Source organism: Chiloscyllium plagiosum, unplaced genomic scaffold (genome assembly GCF_037043375.1).
Source record: "Chiloscyllium plagiosum isolate Xiang-an unplaced genomic scaffold, Cpla_swu_hap1 HiC_scaffold_24, whole genome shotgun sequence".
Taxonomy (NCBI): domain Eukaryota; kingdom Metazoa; phylum Chordata; class Chondrichthyes; order Orectolobiformes; family Hemiscylliidae; genus Chiloscyllium; species Chiloscyllium plagiosum.
Window position 1 is genome coordinate 71,767,625 of NW_028270162.1, and position 14,845 is coordinate 71,782,469.

The 14,845-nt window shown below is 41.9% G+C and overlaps 1 non-coding gene across 1 annotated transcript; it reads left to right on the top strand.

Annotated features, from left to right (window-relative positions):
* Positions 1-3,839: 3,839 nt before the first annotated feature.
* Positions 3,840-3,912, top strand: trnar-acg (transfer RNA arginine (anticodon ACG)). Its single transcript has one exon. It is a non-coding gene; the product is annotated as a tRNA-Arg (tRNA).
* Positions 3,913-14,845: the final 10,933 nt, after the last annotated feature.

Here is a 14,845-nt window from a genome sequence, read left to right on the forward strand (position 1 = left end):
AACTGGAAATGCGGATGAGGATGAGGCAACGGATATGAGTTCAGAAATGAAATCATTGAGAGTGAAGTATTTCACTGAAAGTACAGAGTGAATTGAAATGCCGGGGACTGGGAGTTCCAACATTGCGTGGAGCAGTTTCTATTGACGTGGTATACGTCGCATCAGGCTGGGAGCTCCAACCTGAACTGCAGCAGCTTCCATTGACACGAAGCAGGGAGCACTGGGATATCAAGCTGGAAGTTCCAACTGTATCTGGAGCAGCTACTATTGACATCTGCACTGAGAGAAATGGAGGTAATGTTTTCTCTCTCTGAGCTATCTCATATGGCTAACTCTGCTCTGAGCAGAAGGGGAATTGTTTTGGTCATTTCATTTTATTGAATTTCTTGTAAACTCGCACAGGCCGTTAAAATACGTTCAGACTTCGAAAATCAGCTTGAATACGATGTTGTGATTAGGCATTAGTTGATCAAAAGTGCTGGAGCAAAATCAGTGCAGTGAATTTGAAATTCATCAGATGAGCGGAGATCCCATTGAATGGCTGAGTAGACACAAAGTGAATGGAAGTTTCATGAGGATGAATGTCTTTTCGTTACAAAACCTCCCGCTGCACAAAGAGTGGATCATTGGAGTGAAGCAGTAACGGTGGTTATCTTTCCTGGTTATTCAACTTGTGAACATGAGTACGATTGGTCATGTCCGTGTTTAGATCACAACTCTGCAGAATGCCAACCTCAAGCACGCGCGAGCACAGTGTCACAATGGATAATGCGCATGGTTACGGTCCAGAGATTGTAGTTAAAGTTTCGACTTGGTTCAAGAGCAAGACTGGCAGGCTTCAACTTCACATACAAGTTAATTTACCGCACAATGTAGCACATACAACGGGCCAGTGGCACAATGGATAACATACCTAACTACAGATCTACTGTGTGGAGCTTCGATTCCAACCTGGCTTGCGGGCAGCTGACTTTATTGCACTTAAAACGGACTGTTCTGAAGCCGAAATGAGGTTTGCACCTTGAACTGCAGGGACAGGAGTCCCTTCATTAAATACCCCTGCGACCGTCAGAGTCAATATCCCAGAGTCATCACTGGGGGGGAAAGCTGAATTCTTCACTCAGGTTGCCCTCTACACCTTTCAACTTTCCGAGATTCACTGTGGCACCTGCGATTGTGAAGGAAACGAGACACAGAGCCAAGTCTCAGCTTTGACAATTTTGGGAAAACCTTTAGGAAGCGGAATCAGAGGAGAATGGCGAGTGATCTGTCTGAATGAGCAGAGACTGCCGAGGCACCGTCCCCTTTATTTAAGAGTTTGGGACATCGTCTCTCATTTTTCGACGTCATTAATTGATCCGAGGTACTAAAAACACTCCACTTGCAGGGGGTCTGCTTTTGCTGATGTCACTGTCAGGATCAAAACAAACCCAACGCCCGGACTGAGAATCAAAGCCGGGTCACAGCGAAGGAAGCGAAGAAAATGGACCTGCTATCCCACCATGGACAGCTACACGAATACCACGTATGCGCAGAATGACAGCCCTCAAGGTCGTTGTACATGCTTTCGTCAGATGCAATCGCTTGACTATCTTTATTCACTTTCATCACTTGGCCTTGTATGCATTAACAACTCAAGTTCAGATCCGTGTATTGCTGAAGGTTATGTGGGTTCAGACAGTGAATCCAGATTCAACCATCCGCTTGCTGATTAGATTTTTCTGCATATCTCCTCAATCCTTTCCACTTCTTAACTTCAGTCTTCGCCCCTGTTGATCGGTCAAGAGGAAACGTTTATTTTAGTCTGCATTGTCCATGTCGCTCATTACTTAGTGCATATGAAACATGTATCCTCACAGTTTCCTCTGCCTTAAGAAAACAACCCCAGTCAAAACAATCTGTCTTCATAACCTAAACGTTTCAACTTGGTAAATTTCTGCACGGTTTCCAGTGCGATCACATGACTACTGTAATGTGAATTGCAGAACTGCACGCAATATTTCGGGGGAACCGAATGAACAAATGAAATAATTGACTGGAGAAAGCCACAGAAACTTCTCTTTTCCAATAAAACATCATTTGCTCAATCCTGCTGTGCACTTACCCTGAGCCCGATGTTCCAGTAATCTCTTGTCCGTGTCAGTAAAAGCTGCTCCATGAGGATTAATTACAGAACAGCGGCATCTAAATGGATTGAATTGCTTGAAGATGCCGACCATGGGATTGAGCACTTTCACCCAAAACAGTGACCGCAGTAGTACAGAATGAACAGTGTAAATGTGAGTATTATATTGCGCAATACCTCAGTGAAATGGGAGGGTGGACGTTTAGGAGAATTAGTTCTTGTGGGAGGGAGAAATTTCTTCGATAAAGGGTGGTTATGATATGTAAAACACAAAGATGTGAGATAGCGGGTGTTTGAAGAAGGAAACTTATCACCACGTAGAGTATTTTCATGTAAAACAAAGATTGATTTTCTCAGCGTTTGCTAAGCACATATTACATGGAGTAAAACGGGTAAAATGCCGATTGCTGTGACTGTGATTCGAGCAGAACTTGCTGTGTTGACAATGCCAAGGAAGAACCATTTCATGATCCTGGCGCCACATGGAAAAGCACGATGCAAAAAGCAATAAGGATCGGTGCAGAGGTTATGCCAAGAACAGAAACACACGCACAAAGGAATACTTGTCAAACAGTGACTGAGATGTGGGAACTCAGTTTCGGTTGCATATATATCGCTTCTATGTCCGGAGAGACTGTAGAGATTGCAACACTGAGATTGGAGGATGTTACGTTTGCGAGATATCTACAAAACTTCAAAGGGTCATGGGATACTGCAGGGTATTGCTGAAATGTATTTCTCAATAACACTGTATTTTAACATCGGTTACTTCACCAATTTCCTCACTTATTGACGTAATCATATAATGGCATGTCATATAATCCCAGTTCAAGGGCGTGGAATCAGAGAAATTGATTTGCAGTGCACCCAAAACTAATTGGAAATGGTAATGGCGTTCAGCGCGAGCATGTGGCTGCGAAAATGCAAATGGTGAGCGGAATGCCATTCTCTGATGACATAGAGGCGCGTGAAATATCGAGGCTAAAAGCTCTCGCCTGAAGGAGACCGGCTTCAATTCCCACGCATCAAGAAGCAGTGGGACATCAGGCTCGGAGCTCCAATTTCACCTGCAAGAACTTGTATTCACATGGAACACGGAACTTTGGGACATCAGCTGGTCGAATAGAGACTCAACTATTTTATTCTTAAGTCAGTAGTTTTCAGCAGGATACTTGTTTGTGGATTGAAAGAATATCTACAACAGGGACAGTCAAAATTACAAAGAAGAATTCTGCAAAGAGTCACTTCTTGGAGAAGCATCTGTGCAGAGTGATGCAGAGGAATGTTTACGTCATCTGCCGTCCTCATATGTTTGACTTTGCACTGGATTAATTTCCATGAAGGGATTTTTTTGCTCGGTTCACAGTATTCACTTTCCTGCATATTCGCAAAAGTCGCTACTGTACTCGAAACCTCTGAAAATTAACTGGTATATACAATGTGGTGATTAGGCTCACGTTCACGTCAGTTATGCTGAAGAAGTGGATTCGAAATTCATCACATCACATTCCATTAAATGACTAAGCAGACAGAGTGTGAATGGAAGCTTCATGAGGACATATGTGTTGTTTTTTGGAAAATTCGTTGCTTTGAAAGGTGATGAATATTAGACTGAAGCAGTGACAGTGATTATCTTTATTGCTTGTTCAACTGGTGAACATGACTGCTATTAACCGTGTCCGTATTAACATCACGGCTGTTAAGGCTGTGCATCGGGCCAGTGGGGCAATGGATAACGCGCCTGACTACGAATCAGGAGACTGTAGGTTCGAATCCTACCTGGCTCGCCAGCAGCGCAGATTTTAATCCCGCTTAAAAATTGATTTTTCAAAAGCCGAAATAAGGTGTGAGCTCCTCATCTGCAGGAATGAGAATGCCTTCATTAAATGCCCCCGAGAACATGAGAGTCAATGACCCAGCGTCATCACAGGAGGGAAGCCGAATAGTCGCGCGGGTGACTTATGGGCACCTTTCCATTTCATAAAGCCACCGATCGAATAACTGTTGCTCGCGGTGATGCTCTGCTTTGAGCATTTTTCGAAACTCTTTGGCCAGTGGAATCAGAGAAGAATGAAGGGTTAACTGTCCAACTGATTTTTATAGAGTGTGAGTTCTCGAGTCTCCTACCCGCTGACTGATAAAGTTTTCCTACCAGTCTATTCAAAGCTTTCTGCATCTTATCTGAAATCTACCAACCCTGGTGATCGATCAAGAGCAAATGTTTCCTTCAATCTGTAATTCCTTGCTCCTCATTATTTCGTACACGTCAATCATGTCTCCTCACAATCAGCTCTGCTCTGAGAAAGACAACATTTTGAAAGTTTTGTGTTCACTGAAATTTCTTGCCTGTTTTTAACCGTTCGGTGAATGGAATAGTCCCACTGCAAACATTCAGCACAAACTTTCAGGAAAAGCAACTCAATGTGGGGAACCGTAGTACTGCTCTTTTCGTCAACAATGTGTAAAAGTCCCCTGTAACTTTCGATTTCGCATCCCGTGGGGCTATTTGTCCGTGTTCAACGACGTTTCCCAGGAAGGTGACTTTGGCTTTGGCAGATTCACTTTCAGCTAGGTTTACAAACCAGTTTGACTTCCGAATTCGATCAAAAAAGCCCGATAAATGCTGTAAATATTCAATCCACGAGAGTTTGAAAGTCACCAGGCACAATATACACCAATCTGTTGCGTATTTGGCAATTACCCTGTCAGTTAACCTCTGAAATGTGGCTGAAGTGTTTTTCGTACAAACGGCATTACTTTAAATTTCTGCAGGCCAGTTGGCGTTACAAATTTGCCTTTGATCTTTCTGTCAAAGTTCCCTACCAGTAACCTTTGAGGAAGTCCAACTAAGAAATGCAAGTTGCTCCTCCAATCTTTTCCACACAGTCCTCCAACTGCAGATATGTATACGCATCAGTCTTTCCAACAACATTGATTTTGTGGTAGTCCACACATAACTGTTGGGTCTTTTCTGGCTTTGGCACCATGATGATGGGTGAACTCCATTCATTGAAACTCACTTCGGTTATGCCATATTGGTGCATACGTGATATCTCCTTATGAACTTGTACAACTTTAAAGGGTTATGCCTGCAAGGATGTTACAGAGTCAGAACAGCATCTCCTATATTTACATCATCTACAATTAGATTATTAATTCCCAGTAGATTTCAGCAGATCTCCCCATGCAAGAGTAATAACTCTTTCGATTTTCTTCTGGAAGATAACTGAATAACTTTTTGGACAACTTTTACATTGTCCAATGTTATTTCAGGAACTTCCAATGCAGAATTCCCTGACATTGGTTCTTCCCAGTGTGTCGTAGTCAAAAACACATTCTCCTCTTGCGTTCGTTCTCTGCCAAAATACAGTTAGAGCATATTCCCATCACATTCTGTGAGATTCCTTCATGACTGGAGTCCCTATCAAGTAGCTAACCTCACTCAATTTCCTCTCAATTTGATAAGGTTTTTTTAAACCTTGCTTTAAAGTTTCACAGATTAATGAATTTTAAATAATTGCATTAGTCCCAGCGGCAAAATTGTGATTCTTTGATTTCTCATACACTTCCTGCTTCACCATTTGCTGCGATACTTTTAAATATTGTCTCGACAACTTCCCAACATTATTTAGTTCAACTCTAAAATTTGACACATCATCCAAATGCGTGGTCTCTGTAATCGGACTTATTATTTTTTCCTTAATAAATTTTAATGGTCCTCTTACTTTATGCCCAAAATTGGTTTCAGATGGACTTAGTTTGGTGGATTCTTTTGGTACATCTCAGATCGCAAACAGCACTGACGCAACTCCCTTATGGAAATAATCTGGCTACTCCAAACCATAAAACCTCAATATAGTCTTTAATAATTGACGTCACCTTTCCAATGCACCCTGTGATTCTGGATTGTACACAGTAGATTTGAATCGTTTTATTTCCAAGCTATCTAAACACTCTATGAAAAGTTTGGACGTGAAGTTTGACCCTTGAGCTAATTGTATCTCTGATGGTAGTCTTAATCTAGTTTTTTAAAAAAACCGTAATTCGTCCACTATCCTTTTAGCTGTCATATTGCATGATTGAACAACATTTGGAAATCTCCTCAATATATCCTTTTTCTGTTAATTAATGCTTATTCCCATCTTTTATTGGATGTAGGAAAACTTCACAATGAATGAAGACACTTAAGAAAGATTCGTCGAACGCTGGGATAGATATTAAAAGTGCAGGCTTTATTATTTCCCATGATTTTCCTATTAGTTGAAATGTATGACACGTCTGGCAAAATTCAAATGCATTCCCCTGCAATCCAGGCCGTAAAAATGTCTTTGTATTTTAGCCTCCGTTTTCATCACGTCTACGTACCCTCCAATTTGTGGCACATGCGGCATTCGCAGCACCACTTTTCTGTACTCTACTGGAAAAATAAATTCTGCCCATTTCTCACTTGCTTGAGTATGTGTTGCTCTCCACTTCCTCCTTAACATATCATTTGCTCAGTAATATCACATGGGGATGCATTCACTCTCCTTCCAAGTACATGTCTTCTGATCCAACTGCTTTAATTATTCATCTTTCTGCTGTAACTCAGTAGCATAGTAGAGCTGAATATACTGGCAATTTTTAACGTTTGTCCCCTGCTGTGTCCCACCTACCTGACAAAAAAAAATTGTAATCATATTTCAGCTTCCATATCCGTGCCTTTTGATTTGTCCTGCTTCAGCTTGTGACTTTGTGATCGCGTTAAGACACAATCTGGGAAAATTCCTTGATAAACGTCCTGCATTGCTGCACTTGCCTGCATCTCGACTGGCTTTTCAACTGGAGTAGGCAGCACGCTTACCGGTGATTGAGCTATATCATTTGCAAGCACAAATTGTATTCTTGGAGCTGAGAGTTTGTCCAGACCTCCCAGCAGAAATTCCCCACTCTTTCTGCCCACTCTCGCCTCACTGTACATAACTGAGCAATTTTTCGTCCCACCATGAATTCCCGTATACATAGTTCTTCAGGAGTATATGTTTCTCCCTCCTTCTGAATCACAGACGGGCACGATCCTGTGTCCCTCAATATTGTTCCCTCTCTATCTGCTACCCCTGGCCAAGGTAAATGAACTTTAACTTTGCAGGTATATTGTTAAAGCAGATGTGGCACTTCCCCCTTACCAACCTCTGATCGGCTTGTGCACTCTGATGCAGCTTTCCACCCTCCACTGTGCTTTCTATTGCCACGCCAACAAAACATCCAGGCTTGTTTCGTTTCCCTGCATCTGAATTTCCAGTGCTTTCCCTAGTTCTCCAACACTGATTTCATGTGGCCTACTTTATTGCAATGAAAACCTCAGATCTTGTACCCTTCAAGAGTTTCCTATTTCCTCTGTGATAAGTTATCTTAATGATTTTCACAGAGATTTAACTTTCCCTTTCCACGTATGGATTTCTCTTTGCCCCAATTTCTATCCTTCAGACTTAAAATGATTCTGGAAACCCATCCCTGTTTTATGGACCACTTCATAACAATCAGCCATTTCAGCTGCTAACATTGCCGTTTTAACAATATGCTCTTCCACAGTAAGCTTATCTTCAGCCTTTCTCTCCATGCTTTTAAGGTGAATTCCTTTAATAATTGCCAATTTCTGCAGTCCAAACCCTGTCTCCCTTTCTCTCCGCTCTGCTGATCTCTCTTCTTCCCTCTTTCTACTTTGAATCGTATCTCAAACTGCTTCAAATCTGGTGTCCTTTCCTTGTCTCTCGAGTCTAACTCAAGCTGCTTCATTTTCAAATAAAGTTTAACCATCTCTACAGATTCTCATGGATTTTCCAGCTTAGTTAAAAGCTGAACTACTGCGGGAATGATCTCTCCTTTCCTCACAGAAAGAGGCAAATACAACCCCAGTATGTCTGCTAATTCCAGAAGCACAGCCTGAATTATTTTTTTGTAAAACTGCCAACTTTACATCGTCCTTGGCAAGACAACTCTTTGTACCGAAATGAGACATTGCCTTCCCAAGCATTGCCTACCCTAATCCAAATCAACACCCGAAATAAAGACGCAAGCACCTATCAGTTGCTCTTTTAATCCATCAACTACCTCCCAATTTGTTATGGACGAGGCTAAACCATTCAAAACGTTATTAAGCAGACAACCCAGACCGTAACGTTATATTTTTTTCGTTAAGCGTACAGTAAAAATTACCCGAGTAAACTAGTTACAAAAATTATTCACAAAATGACGGATTGAAAAACAAAAAACAGAATATTGGATACCCACAGAACTTACTCTATCCAAAGTAGACTTACTTATGCTGTTCTGAAAATACACAACAATCCCAAAAAAAAGCACCTTAAAAACAGTAAAAATGAAACAGAGGCTTACAGTTAAAAATTAAAAGGGCAGAAGGAGAGAGGTTATTAGTTAGTGCACCACTGCTGCAGGATCTAAAACCCGGAATTCAACTTTTCAGAATGAACACTCTTTTTCCATTTCTAAAACATTAAATCTTTGGCCTTAAGCCTCAGCTGTTTACGGAGAAACGAAAGGCCTCACAGTGAACACTTTCATCTCTGTAACACTTCATCAGATTTGGAGCCCGAACTGTTTTAAAATGCCTTTGTTAAAAACGATATCAAGAGACATTATCCTTGAGAAAAAGTACGGCTCCGTTTCTTTTGAGAAAAGAGAACATCTTTGTGAGAGCCCAGTCCGTCCAAACTATCTTCATAAGTGAAACTCTTCGAACAGACAATATCCTGGTAAATCTGTTCTGCACCGTTTCCAATGCTATCACATCCCTGCTATAATGATAATTGCAGAAAGGCACACAGTACTCCAGCTAGAGCCGATTGAGCAAATGAAATTAACAACTTAGAAAGCCACAGAAACTGCACTTTTCCACTAATGTGACTTTTACACAATACTGCCCCGTGGAGACAGTAAGAACTGCAGATGCGAGAACTCAGAGCCGACAGTGTGGTGATAGAAAACACAGTAGGTCAGGCAGCATGCGAGCAGCAGGAGAGATGATGATTCGGGCATAAACCCTTCATCAGGAATGAGGTTTGTGGCCGTGGGGACTGACAGATAAATGGGAGGTTCGGGGGTTTCGGGGCGTGATAGCTGTGAATGCGAGGAGTAGATAAAGGTAGAGAATAAGTTACGAGTTCTGACAGGAGGTGGAGCAGCGAGGTTGGAAAAGTGATGTGCAGGTTATGAGGGCAATACTGAGTTGGAATCATGAAACGAGAATAATGTGAGGGAAGGGTGAATGAGGAAACTGGTGATCCCATGTGGCATCAAGGGCCCAAGGGGAAGATGAAGCCTTCTTCTTTCAGTTGTCATGTGTTCAGGGAATGTCAATGAAGGAGGCGCAACACCTGCATGTGCTTGGCAGATTGAGAGGGGGAGAATGAATTTCATCAGTGATGAGCTTCTAACTGCATATACAAACTATCATTATGAACATGTTGTTACATCTTAGGAACAGTATCTAACACTACCCCGCCTGAGGAGAAGGCGAGGATTGCAAATGCGAGAGATTAGAGTCAGGAAGGATGGCGCTAGAAAGCACAGCGGTTAGGCAACATCAGAGGACCAGGAGTGTCAATGTTTCCAACATTCCTGACGAAGAACTTCTGCTCGAAACATCGACTTTCCTACTCCAAAGATGCTGCCTTACCAGGTGTACTTTTCCGGATCCACACATTTAACTCGACACCACCTCAGCTCAACTGCATAGGAACATTTAGATGCACCTGTCACCACTCAGTTGATTCTTCTATCACATGCGAGACAAACTCCAACATTCATTTCCCCATAAATATCAGGTCATTCAGATCACTAAAGAAAAGAAAAATGCAGAGGCTGAATATCTGAGAGAAAAAGAAATAATTGTTGTAGAATTCAGCATCCTGTCAGTTCAACTGAATGTTTGGATATTAAAATTGGGAAAGGAAAAGAGAAAGCTGCAGTTCAATAACTGCTACGTTCTGTTTCTCAAAAGAAAAAAAAGAGTTTCATGAACTGGAATGTTTCGATCAGGCAATGCATGCTCACCATGTCAAGTTCTGATAGGAATGGAAGAATATATATTTGCTTCGCCACTGCTGACCAGATGAAAAACATAATTTTGCCTTCCGAATCAGTTGATGCTCCTGCAGAAAAGTCAATGTGACTCATATCCCAGCACAGCCAGTTCGGTGTGTATTTCAGAGTCCTGCAACATCACATTTTATTTAAAAGATCGTTATTGATTGTTCCTTACAAATATGGCATTCTCCATTTCATTGTTCATTGGACAATTTTGTACCCACTCACTTATTCATTGGTACATCACTCAATTTTAGTACCCCTAACGTTCCATTCACGACTTAACTACCAAACTACTTTCACGAAAAAAATGCTTATTTTTAAAACCGAAGACTGAGCTGAAGCAATGCCTGTTGGAAATCAACCATCATTCTCTCACTCTCTATACCTTGTTTAGTGTGTCTCAGTGCCTGTCACCTTAAACCTGTGCCCTCTAGTTCTGAACTTCACCATCCTGCGCAAACGATTTAGTCCAGTTGCCTATCCATGCCCCTCATGATTTTATAAACGGTGAGAACGTTACGCGCTGCCTGGAACATTCCAGCGAAAAAGCCCCTGCCTACCCCTTCTCCACGCTTAATTTAAGCCCTCAGGTCCCCACCACATCCTTGTAACTCATTTGTGCACAGTTTCAATTTTCACAAAATCCTTCCTGTCGAAGTTGACCATCACTGCAAGCAGTATTCTAAATGTGATCTCGCCAATGCTCCATATCGCCACAACATGACATTCCAACTTGGATAATCGACTTTCTGACTAATGACAAAATGCGTGCCAAGTACTTTCTTCACCATCTTGTCTACTTGTGACACCACGTTATCTGCTTTAATAACTTTTGCCTAGACTGATAAAGTTGTGATTGTCACGATGTTCTGCTGCCTTCACGGATATGTTGCCCAACATGAAAAGTCTCTCTGTTCCTCTGGGTTTCCGCGTGTCCTGCTATTCATTGAGTAATCCGTTGATGTGTTTCTTCCAATGTGCATCACCTCATGTTTTTCATGGTTAATTTCAACATCCCCTATCTGAATTTGACATTTGACAAATCCATCTCTGAGCTCCTCCATCCTAAGACCTTCTTCCTTACTATTAACCATTTTACTAATATTTGCATCATCGACAACTCTGTTTCTCATTTCCCCAGAATTTGTTCTATATTCTTTGCACACATCCACAAACGACATGGGACCCAGCATTCATCCTTGTGTTACACCATTGAATACCAGTTCCAATCACACAAACTGCCTTTTATCACCATCCTGTGTCTCCTACCACCACCAAATTAAGTTTGGATCCAACTTGCCAGGGGACCTTAAATCCCTTTTCACTTTTATCATCTTACCAGTCTCCAGTGTGGTGTCGTGTTAAAGGCTATGTTGAAATCCACACAAACAACATCAATTTTACTGCGCTCGTTAAAAAACCCGATCACTTGCCAGTAAAATATATTTAGTCCAATCTGTTAGGCATGACATTCTGTAACGAAGCTGTGATGACTCTTCCTGATGAAACCTTGCATGGACAAATGGCAGTTAACTCTCTCCTTCAGGGTTTTCTCCAAAAGGTTCCCTTTAACTGGTGTGAGACTCACTGCTGTGTGATTCTCTGGTTTATCACACCCAATCTTGCTGGAAAGTGGAACTGCGTTAGTCCAGTCCACTATAAACCGAAAGAGGAAAGTAAAACATTTCCTCCATTGAGACAGAGAGGAACATAAGATACAAGTCCGTCCTGAATTGGGAATATGCCCACTTCAAGCCGCTCAGAACCACGAACACTTCATCAGTCCCTATGTCAAACGTCTTCAGAACATTTCCATCCCACGTACTGCATTCTGTTCAAATATCTTAGCACAAGAGGACTGTTCGCTTGCTGAACAAATAAAGTGATTCACTCAGTTATCCCATTTGCTGACACAACGGTACTGTCACACTGGAAGGAGATCATTCAGATATTTTAACTCGAAAATGCTGTATTAAGCCTTTTATGGTTATAACATATTTTGCTTTGATAGCCACAGCCTATTACAGTGAGAAATGGTGTGAATTTTCTCGAACTGAAAAACATTCACTTAATTCCACCTCTTGTGGAGATTCCTATCTGTTCCCATCTGACATGACGGGGATTTAGCTCCCTGTTGTTAACCATATCCAGAACAGAACTGCGGCACAAATCCAAGCACATGATTTCTTTATTTATTGACCTACGAAGTCGATGCCATTGGCTCACATTGTTATGGGATTCATCAACAAGAGAACTTTTCAGGATTAACACAGTTGTGTCTTATGTGCAGGGGGTCATTACACAAGCAAGTATCAAGCTTCCTCAGGGGCAAGACCAAAAGATGCTGGAAAGAGAAATCGGAGTTAACATTTTAGGTCCAGTTACACCGTCCATAGCACTGATGGTTTCCAGGAAAAGTTTGGTCTATATGCAGAAGATATGTGCGGGCGCAGTAATTAGGAGGGAACGAGATGTCGGGATAGAGCCGAAACAGAGAGACTAACAGTTGGTCATACGAATTGATAATGATTTGTTTGGAGCATTAACAACTGTTCACGGAGACTGTTTATGACTAACCATAGGTATTGTGTAATGGCTGCTATACTATAACTAGGCCTGGTGGGTGTGTAGGGGGCCAGGACATGGGAGACTTCAGGCCTCTAAAATGATTGAAATTGATATGGATGGTTGCGGGGTACTCAAGCAGAAAATGGTCTGTTACTTTTTCACCATGCGCTGAGCTATGGTGGAACACTGCAGTCAGCCTGAGACAGGGACGTTGGCGAGGAAACATGGTTCTGTGCTAAAAGAACAGTCAACTGGAAGCTCAGGGACATTTTTGGCGGTAGAACTTTGTATTCTGCAAAACGGTCATTCAATCCAGACTTCATTTCCCAAGGTAGTGGCGACCACAATATGAGCAGTGAATCTATTAGATTGGATTGTGTGAAGTGTAGGGAAAGTGTTGCTTCACCTGGAAGGTGTATTTGAGCACTTGTGTACTAAGCAGGGAGTTCAGAAATGGACAAGTGAGGAGAAGCAAGAAGCAAGAAGAAAGGATAGCGTAGAAGATATTATTAGAGATGTTGTTAATAAATGGGTAAGAAAGCGACCATAAAGGCACTATACCTGAATGTTCGTACTTTTCGAAAGAAGGCTGGGGATATAACGGCATAAATTATCACGAACGAGTACAATTTAGTAGACATTGCAGATACATGGAGACAGCATAGTCAAGACAGGGAGGTAAATATTCACGGGCATGAGACAATTTGGCAGGACAGAAATGGTGGTAAGGAAGGTGGTGTAACTCAATCATTCAAGGACAACCTCAGACCGATGCTGACAAATGATATACGTTCTATGGAGAATGACTTTGAATCCATTTGGGAGGAAATTAGAAGTTCTCAGAAGATAATGTCATTGATTGTCGGAGTCCACCGGCTCCAAATTTTAAGATCACATTGGGGAGGGCAGGAAACAAAGACATAAATAACACCAGAAAAAATGGTATGGCAATTATCATGCGGGGTTTTAATCAACATGACGATCGGTCGAAGCAGCTCAGTCAGGGTAGCCTTGATGAGGAGAGTATTGTGTATCTGCGATCGATTCATTAACTACTGTGTAATGGAACAGGCCAACATGGGGAGAGGCCAAATTAGATTTGGTACCGGGTAATGAACACGGCAAGGTAATAGATTTGGCGGTAGCTGAGCACTTTTGTGATAGTTACCAAAATTCAATTATGTTTACTTGACCGTTTCAAAGGGATGGGTATACACAGGAGGGCAAGCGCTACTGCTGGGGGAAAGAAAATTGTAATGCGATTAGATAAGATCACGCATGCACAGGTTGGGCAAGGAAACGGCAGGGAATGGGCAGAATAGAAGTGAGGAGCTTATTCAAGGAGCAGGTTCTGTGTGTCTTTGATAAGTATGTACCTGTCAGAGAGGGAGGAGTGTACCTGTCAAGTGCAGGAGTCATGATGACTGAGGAAGTTCAGGAAAGACCTGAAGAGAGACTGAAGATGAACCAGGATGGGAGCTGAGAATTTGTTGGCAGATAGGATAAGGGCAAATCCTATATCTTTCCATAGTTACGTAAGGACTAAAAGAATGAATGGAATAAAATATGGCCAATGAAGGACGGTCGTGGTAAGTTGTGCGTGGAGTCAGAAGTGATGGGGGAAGCACAAAAGCAATATCTTTCGTCAGGATTCGCTCTGGAAAAACAAAACGTTGTAGAGGACAATACTGAGAAACAGTCTACAAGAGGAGATCGGATTGAAGTTCCAAAGGACGAGGTGTTACAAACTCTGAAAATGTGAAAATATATAAATTCCCGTGGGCCGGATGGGATATATCCTAGGATTCTCTGGGAAACCAAGAATCGGATTTCCGAGACTTCGACTTTGATCTTTATGTTGTCATTGTCCAAAGGTATAGTACCAGAACACGACAGGATAGCAAAAGTTGTTCCCTCATTCAAGAAGTAGAGAAAACCCTGGAAATTATAGACCATTGACCCTTCCGTCGGTTGTGGGTAAAGGGTTGGAAAACGTTCGAAGAGATAAAATTTGTAATCATCTCGATTGGAATAAGTTTATGAGGGAAGGTCAAGCCGGTTTTG